At 40.8% G+C, this 9,657-nt stretch overlaps 1 long non-coding RNA gene across 1 annotated transcript; it reads left to right on the top strand.

Annotated features, from left to right (window-relative positions):
* The first annotated feature begins 141 nt into the window (after positions 1-141).
* LOC107836265 (uncharacterized) lies at positions 142-4,791 on the top strand. Its single transcript, XR_001662143.1, has 2 exons — positions 142-225; positions 4,310-4,791. It is a non-coding gene; the product is annotated as an uncharacterized LOC107836265 (long non-coding RNA).
* The last annotated feature ends 4,866 nt before the right edge of the window (positions 4,792-9,657 follow it).

The raw sequence follows: 9,657 nt of genomic DNA, 5'->3' as shown, positions 1-9,657 counted from the left end.
TACCCCGAACACGGAAGCTGAGGTGCAAAGAGCCCATTATGTCTATGGTTTTCCCCCCTACCCCGTAATGCAATTGGACGAACAGGGGTCTGTCAGTAACAGTTGGGCAATCAGGAAAGACTAAAGTTTGAGGGGGCGGGACCTTGATCAAGTCCGATAGGGAAAGAGGATACGTGAAGAAACGGAAAGGAAGAATGGCGGCGCTTCGTTAAAGATTTTTCTAGTGTGAGTTTTAGTTTTAACAGTAACTTGTTTTAATGTTCGGACGTCTGATGTCATTTGTTGTAAATTAGATTAAGAAAATTGTTTAGTGCTGTCACTTTTTTATGGAGCCTAGATTGTTAGGAAGGCGATGCCCATGCTTACTATTTTGTTAGCTTCAATGTGCTCCTGGGCAAGCAGTTTCTGAAAGCATTTTATGGGAGTTTGTGTTTCATGACTGTACTTTGTTTTGTGAACTAATTTGGGATTTGTGTAAAATCTAATGTAGGGCTTTGAAGAGATGCCACGGAAGGGCTCAGGAAGCTGTCTCTGCTAACCCTGAGGCCCATGTTCATTCCAGCCTGGGCAGAGAACCAGAACCAGAACCTTAAAGCTACCTGGACATAAGGGTTTGAAACTGACTGGATATCACGGATGAGATCTCCTGAGGTAACTGTGAGTACAATTGCACATCAGAAATACTCCAATGAGTTCCAGCCATGTAGTAGACTGCCGCCAACTGAGCACTAAAAACTAAACGTTCCGGGTATTTCAGTTCTAACAATCAACAGTGTAATATACCACTGCCATGTTTTTCTTTTGGGTAATAATTGTTACTTTCATGTTTTAAAGGTTCAGATGTGGTTGATTTAGGTGCAGACCAGTAACATTAAGGCCTATGGCTCATAATGGGAGTTTCCTGATGTAGAGCAGCTACACCAATTCAGCCAGACATCTTTTTTCTAATTTGAGGTTATACTTTTAGGTTTTGGTTGAACCATATATTGTGTAGGTAGCTAATAATTTAGCTGTTTCATGCATAAAATCTAGTTTTGGTGTCTTTGAAAGAACATAATAAAGCTGGCTTCTGTAGGATTATTAGTAGTAGCTATTCTCGGGTTCTAATAAATGTGCAATTTAAAAATTGTACAAATTTTGAATATTTGTCCATAAAAACACATTATTTAGAATAATATGTATAATCTGCAAAACAACAGGAAGGTAAACATTTCATTGAGTTTGTTCTGTCAGTAATTGTTCTAGAGTAGGGGTCTGCAACCTTTACAATCCAATGAACCATTTTTGTCCTCTGTCCATTTAACTAAAATTCAGTTAGAGCTACAAATGTTACCTGACCTTTTGAAAGAAGACATAATTTTTGATTAGTAACCTAGGAAATGTCAAATTTAAGGAACCGCATGTTTGTTTCTCTTTATTTTAGAACAAACAAAAACAATATTTTCAACAAAACTTGGTTTTTAAAAATATTACAGGTACTGCAATATTTTTGCAGTACCTTCAATGTCATGATTGAATTACATTGAATTCAATGTAATTCAATCACGACATTGAATTGTGGTAATTCAATGTAATGATTTCTTAAACATTTAAACTGCTAAAACCTGGACTTGTCTATATTTACATTTAAAAACATTAGTTGGGTTTTTAATCTTTGCTTAGCCATAATTATTAAGAACCATTGGGGAAGGTCCAAAGAGCTCTTATGTCTGTCTAGCAGCTGCTGGGAGGAAGGACCTGTGATAACGCTCCTTTGTGCTCCCATGATGCATCAGTCTCTCACTGAAGGAGTTGTGTTCATTAGCTTGATTATACTTCTTTAGATTGTTATTGCTGTTAAAATGAAATCTGTTCTATTCTCGCTAAACACAAAGATTCATCTTTCTTCATCTGTTGCAAAATTTTTTTGTCAAATTAATTTAAAATTTGATATATTAAAAACTAAGTGAAGCTTTCTGTAGGCAAGTTCTTTTGGAGAAAGGTTCAGGGTGTAATCTGGGTGAAATGTTATCTATTACAGTAAAATCAAAGCAGAGAAATGCAGTAGAGTGTGCAGAGATGAAGAATCACGCAGAGATTTGGCGTTTTGAGGCCTTTTCAGCAGGGAGCTCTGCTGATTCCCAGCAGCTGTGCGTGATCTCAGACACTCTGCTTCAGAAGCTGCAGCCAAGCTTGTGTGTAAATCTGTGTATTCAGGTGCGCCGCGTGAAGTCATCTCACACAAAGAGGCCAAACTAAAGATTTGCAGGGAAGCTGGAGTTTCCAGGCCAAAACCTTTTATTCTTCCACCACTCACCCTTTTATTGTCTCAGCTACACTTTCTTCCGCTGCACCAGCTCTTGTTTGAACTCTTCCAGTTTTGACTTTTCGTCCCTCACCCACACACCTCTTCTTGTGCGTCATTAATGGGGATTTGTTTCCAGCTTTAACAGTCATCCCTGTCCTGCAGCCGAGTGAAATAAGAACGCCACATGGCGTGTAGCCAACTTCAAGCTCTGTTTGGAGTCCTGTCTGTTGCGCTGTGGGATTTCAATCGGATTCTCTTCTTCCTTTTTCATAAACACGACGAAACAGTTCTGCTGGTTTACCAGATCTAAAACTCAGTTAGAGTTCTATCTCTTAAATCTTAGCTGGATATTCCAAATGTCAAGATCACAGAAGTTCAAAACACGACTTGTCCGCACTATTCATTTATGTTGGGAAAAGACGCCACAACAAAAAGAGGCCACCAATCTCATGATGTAACATTACATGAACCAAAGTGTGATAAGTATTTGTGCCAAATTTTAAATTACTGAAATCTTGTAGTCAGAAATACTGGAAAAGTGAAAAATCTGTAAAACTAATTTGTCTGAATAGTTAAATAAGTGAATCAGTAATACTCAGAAATAGGCTGTATTTTGTCGGACATGCAGGATCGCTTCTCTGTGCCAGAGTAGTCGTATTGGTTATAAAAGGCACAGTTTTCATGCCTGTCTTAGCCAAAGGGCACTACACCGGGGCAGTTACCATACATGGAGGGGGTACATCTCTTCAGAGACCACCAGACTCCATTTTGTTTTAGTTTCACTGCAGAAACCAGATTTTGTCAACAAAAACATAATCTTATGGGAAAAGGGCGAGCTTGGACTTTCAATGTTTCTTCAGCGTCGGGTTTGTGAAAGAGAATATGAAACAAATCAGAATTTCTTACTCCTACGATACATTTTATGCACCACTGACTCATCTTTTCTCAGTGTCTGAGCCAAATGAATGACGAATTGCGTGTATATAATGCAACTTCTTTCCATCGCATATCTTACTTGGTCAGAAGTGTCTTTTTCAGGCCTGTCTTTCTGAAAGCTGCCAAAATATTATACTGTTTTTGAATTAGAGGTCCAAGTGGTCTTCCACCACACTGAGCTAACGGCAGATGGGGAGCTTTTAAATCCTTGTTCAGGGTGTCCGTCTGTCAGGTGTCAAAGTAATTTCTCTTCCTTCAATAATGTCCCTTGTTTAAAATCACATTCAAGATGAAAACTTTGCCATAAATGTGTCCTACTTGGTTCCATTGTGTTGCTCATTGATGCCCGAGTTGGGATTCCTATTGTGTCTTCATCATTTTCCCTATTAATAACATACGTTTTGATGATTTCTTTTACTGTCGCTATGCTACCTCTGGATTCCAAAGCCAGCCAAAGCAGCACCTGTTGTAGAGAGGACCGACTAGCCATGCCAGTCAAATGAAGGCCTGGAAAACATGAGGACAGGAACATTTGACTATTTGATATCTTGCAAGAAAGTAAAAATATTCCCTTAAACTCATTTCTATGTCCATTGTGGGAATTTAGTAATTGAAGACTACACAACAATGATACCGCAATCTAGCAGAAGAACATTATGTGAACATGGGCGTGTTGCATAAGTGTTTTTGTGCAGGAAACGGCTGAAATCACAAAGGAAAATCTCCAGGTAATTCAGCCATAGAACAGGAGCTGAAAATGACTCTGTGGGATGTTTTTATTACTGAGTTTCTGTTACTTTAACCTCTTTCTCTGAGGTAACCAAGTCCCAGAAGGACAGCGTCAGTGTGAGTCCAAGGGCGTTCTCAGGGATGGAAGGACGACTGTCCTGCTTTGCTCCTGCACCACTAGCACATGAAAACATTTAGTCGTTTTAAGTTACCATTATTCCAATTAGATGATTAATGTTGTAAAAAGAGGCAGAAAGCTTGCGTAACTACTTGCACTCTGGTTCAACTTTCCTCACGCTGGGATGGTCAGGATATGATACATCTAATTATCTTGTAATTACACCTTTTTTTCTCCAGGTTTAGTAATATAATCTGCCTGCTGGATACAGCAGGCAGATTATATGAGATGAGACACAGTGAGACAAAAACCTGCAGCTTCAGTCCAAGTTCTTCTGTGTTCCAGCCACATGTTGAATCCTCATAAACGTCATGATTGTTGCAAACTCCACCAGTAGGCAAGAATGTTCGTAAAATCTCCGGAAAAGCTGGATGACAGTTTATCTGCCCTTCAGGAACGTCGGACATCCGCTCCAACTTGAAGTCTTTGTCTTCCACAGCATCACTCCTACGACTGCAGCTGTGGAGAACCAGACAGGAGGTCATGAACAAGACTCTGTTGGACGACTTTGAGCCAGCGTGGAAACAAACACCTCATCTATAAACCAAACAAGACGAAGGAGATCATTGAGGAATAAGCCGAAGAGTAAGTCCTGTGAGGCAAGGTGGAGATGAATGGAAGATTTGTGTTTCATGAAAATAAACCTCTGAAGCTTTATGAACTCGCTTTCGGTCCAATATAATCTATGTATAGTTCATAAATTAATTTCATTACTTGTTTTGGGGCTGCAACTGACTTATTTTGGTAATCAGCCATTGAATTGATTAATTGTATAGAAATAATTTCTACATTCAGGAGAATGTGGAAATTTTGCTGCTACGCCATCCTACCACATTGCATGTAACGCTCTCTGTCCTTGGTTCCCCAAACTGGTGGAAACGGGTGTCACCTCTCAACAAAGCACCAACGTTTGAAGGCACCCAAACTGGAGCGATTCAAGAATGAAAGTTCTTTTGGTGGAAGCAAGCTAATGTTGTTACTGGGATCTGCTTGTTTGCTGATATAGTGGTGGAAATAAGACTGGATTTTCAATCACTAATACATGCTGGTCCAGAGTAAGTGGAGGAAAAATATCAAAATCAGCCAATGTTCAAGAAAGAAGAGTGAAATCTTCCTCTGATTTTCATTCTTGAAACAAATGATTGCATTAGTGCGATTCTGCAAACAAGTGTGCAGTTTAAGGAGAGGTCCCCGACCTTACTGAGCTGCTGCAGCTGCTGACTGACAGCAAACGTTGCTCCAACAAGAGGGCTGTCAGCTGGAACAATGGGAAGGATTCAGTACCTCCATCATGACTATTAATCAACACAGGGTGTGAAGAAAGATGGATGTTCCCAGTCAGCTAGGTCCAAACAAGCTGAAAATAGAAACTTTTCAGCAGAAGAAGCAAAAACCAGAACTTCTGACTTAATTATACCACTGAATGTTCAATGTATGATCAGTAAGCGGGTCCCGCCGAGGTCACCCTGATCCTCACGGATATCCCTGCACAGACTTGCGGTGTGGAAACTTGCCGCCACTGAGGCTCCCTGGCACCGAGCTCAGCATTCTTCTCCTGACCGTCACTGTTGGATTCCTCCGGGCGCTGCCCTTAAACCGTATACCACCGCCATACTTCTCTGCCAGTTTACGGACTTCAGATTCCTGCATGGTTTCCACCCTGTAGTCTGAGCTACAGCGCTGTCCATCCACTCTGCCAGCAGCTCCAGTATGCATACCAATGATGCCTTTATATTCCCATTGTCTGGAGGTTACACCTGTAAACATAGGCAGGTTTTATTAGGGGAGTTGAGTTCCAGCTGGTGTAAGGACACACCAGTGTTGCTTCTATCAGCACATCTCTTCTTACTGACGAAATTTCAAAAACAAAACCTATTGGGCTGCAGCCAGACAAGTCATATGTGTCACTGTGAAGAAAGTCTGGCTGCTGGACACATCTACTAAACACGGACAGTATCCAAAACAAACACTTCCACTGCTGACATGGAGTTATGTGCTGTGTGTCTGTCCGCGCTAAAGTGCCAACCTGACAAACGACTCAAACCTTCCCAACGTCAAAGCTAAACCCAGGTTTCTCTTTTAGCTCCCTCGCAGCGCAGCCCAGTCCTAAAGGCAGATTACAGATTTTAGAGTCGGTACAATTTCCCTGTTTTGTTTTTCTCGTCAGACATCTCTGTAAAATCTGGACGAAGTGAGATTTATCCCGATACACCTCAATAATTCAGTTCTAAAAAACAATCAATATTTTTAATACAGAAATGTGGTGCCTGCTGAGAGGTTCGTCCGCAGTATCTGCTCCCAGTACGTCTGGGTTCCTTTTGCATGAATTACAGCATCGAAGCAGCTGCTTGGGTGTTACACCACTGAGCAACAGACCAGTACTTTTTCTCCATAGCCCAGGAAAAATACTGCTGATGTAGTCTGTGGTCCAGTAGTGCCTTGAAACAAGGAATGTGACAGTTGTGGCAAACGTCGTGGATATATCCGTGTGCTGTGGCCCTTGAAACTTTGAATCCAGCTACAGAGAAACGGAGGGTGTTTACCCACCTGATAGTCCTGTAGACTCGGTTTAATTAACAACAAAACTGCAACATTTGTTCCATTTTCATCTGCTGCGGTTCTTTCACGCTGCACTTTCAAATCAACCAAATCCTTTGAGCAACTTGTTACCCCCACCCCCTTTGTGGTGGTGCTTCACCAAGAACCACTGAAGGAAACAACACAAAACTTCTGAAAAAGACACTGAGCTTATCTGCCTTTCTTCACAAAATGTAAACAAAAATGGAGTGGTTTTGGATGTTAGTGGTTGGAGGATTTCTCTTATGTCTTTGGTTAAAGACCATGAACAATTAAAAATTTCTGGGTGCATTTTGAACTCCAATACTGGTGGATCCCAAGGATAAAACACTCAAACACAAGCTCAGCTGTGTTGTTTATGCAGTCCTATGTATTGAGGAATCTTAAGTTGTACATCAACTATTATATATCAGTTTGTGCTGTTCTTGCAGCACAAACTGATTGCACAACACGTGAGAGCAAACGTCTTGGGCCAAGAAAAACACCGTTTTATTTATGTATTAAAGTGATGGAACTCTCAACTGAAGACATTTTACAAGGGAACACAGGTGATTTGAGAATGGAGTATATGAGAGGCCACCTATGTTCAACATAAAAAAGTGAACAGGATTTTGTCTGTCTAAAGCCTTCTCTGGAGCTTTGACTCGTCTCCACAGCTGGTTCTTCAGCAATTCACACCTTGGGATATGTGACCAAAATAAACTTTGCATGGCATCATTATGGACATGCTTGGATTGTCAGGCAACTACGACCCAAAAGATTGAGCTGAACGGAAAGTAGGGGCAGTGACTTGTGTCCTAATTGCCCCATTGGGTGATTGTGGTTCACTGGGTATATGTCTTGCAGTCAGAAGGTTGTGGGTAGATTCTAGCTCCCCCCAGCCACATGTTGATGTACCCCTTGTCCAGGTACAGTGTCTTCACTTTAACTGTTGCCTGTTTCCTATTGATCTGTATTGGTATGGATGTGCGCATTAGGGAGTGTGGTTTGTGAATTTTACCATTAGTGGGATTGTTCTTACTAAAACCTCTAAGACTGTTACTTCTGGTCATGTTCAGAACTGAATAAACCTTTTGGATGAGTAGGAAACAACTTACAAAAGCAAGAGAAGTCCAGTTGCTCTTGGCATAAGCACTTGAACAGTGTATTTTCTGCATGTCTTGCTGTATACTAAACGTTTGGCATTGCTCAGGCAATAAGATCTGAGGCAAAGGACAAATTATATGGAAACCAATTTAATTCCTTCTGAAGTCTCTAAAAGTTGATGTGAGGAGAAAGAAATGGACCAAATCTCTGCTGGACCACCCGCCAACATGGAGACTTTCACAATGACGCGACATGCACTGTCTCAAACCTCCGCCAGGCACCACATCAGGGATGAGTCGAAGACACAACACCCATGCAGTAATTCTTCGAGTACTTCCAAAACCTATTAATTTGTCTCTGCTAGAAGAGTGGAGATGGCCTGAAGTGAAATGATGTTGCACTGCTGACACGTATCTGTTCTTATCCAGACAAGCAGGGGCATGCTTCTTCAGTGTCTGCATCTTCCAAACTCAAGCATCAGTTCCAGAAATTCAACCAGAACAAGCAGAGGCCACATAGCGAAGCCTCAAGCTTAATAAGAGTGTCAGACAACACAATGTTTTGATTCTTCTGAGTTTTAAACCTCAGGAACGGCAATGTAACATTCCCAGTGTCACATCTCTGCTCATCCAGTAATCCACCTGACCTTCTGTCTTCATTTTCAGCAGGAAACCAAAATAAAATCAGTAACACATTGAGAATGATGGAAGGTAATGGAGTTCTTATGGAGATGTCTTTATTCTGGCATTTATGTGCCAAGATTTATCAGGGAGTCCAAATATCTGCTCCTGTCAAGGGTTTCAACCACACAGTCTCCAAAACTACATAGATACATGGGGCCAATAGTGCATAGGGGCCAATATAGTTTTCAATCCTCACCTTCGGCCGATAAGACAATCTTCTTTGGTAGTTGGAAGAAGATCATGTTTAGTGTTAGTAAATGATTTGCTCAGTGGTCTTTTTTTTTTTTAACCAATTCATGAGGATTATTTCAGGGATGCAGGTTTTGGGGTCGGTCTTGACCTGACCTTTTTTAATCTGGTCTTTACCTTAGAGGGCCCGGTGTTGGAAGAACCAGTCTATGCCAGAAGTGACAACTCTTCCTTTCTCTGTTTTTTTTTCTTTCTTTTTTAATCTTACAACTATTGTGCAATGTAAGCTGATTAATTCAGTTTAGACGATGTGCATCAGTGTTTGGCTGCATTTGATAAATATGAGTTTATTATGGCAGTTATTCATTTAGGAAATAGTTTTGTTTGAGTAACAGTTTTCCATAAATCTTTGCATTTTGTGGTGTTCAAAAAACCCTGAATGTCAAAGTTCTGGTCTTGGTCTTGGAAGAACCGCCTTGACAAAATGTAAACTACAGCCAGTTCAGCTCAACCTTTGAGTGCTTATCTTTTATTTATTCAGGCATGGAGCTAGTATCAATTTTACACTCTTGGAAATGTTTGAAATGACCCACATAAATGAAGCAAGACTCTTTTTGTATGTCAGTGAAAATGTGCTGAAGTTGCCAGAGGACATACAGAGGGGTTCATAGCAGGAATCTATTGTGCTGTAGAGTTCAATAAAATCTGGTTGATTGGCTGACCAGGATATAAGAGTTGGGTTTTGTTTTCTCTCTTCATTGAAGCTACATGTTCAAGCCAGTAGAAGTTGCTGAAGAGGGACGAACAAAAACAGCTCAAAGGATACAAGCGCAGATGTTTAGAAATGTAGCTACAGACATGAAGGAGAGATGGAGAAGTTTGACAGTGAAAAGAGAAACAGCAGCAGAGGTCAGTAAAGCAAGTGACTGAGTTTTATGGCCAGGCTGAGAGATTTTTATTTTCAAATGCAAGAATTCAGTCATAATACTACG

This window comes from Poecilia formosa, unplaced genomic scaffold (genome assembly GCF_000485575.1).
Source record: "Poecilia formosa unplaced genomic scaffold, Poecilia_formosa-5.1.2 Scaffold47, whole genome shotgun sequence".
NCBI lineage: Eukaryota > Metazoa > Chordata > Actinopteri > Cyprinodontiformes > Poeciliidae > Poecilia > Poecilia formosa.
Note: the sequence above shows the minus strand (reverse complement) of the source record. Positions and strands in the feature narration are given on the sequence as shown.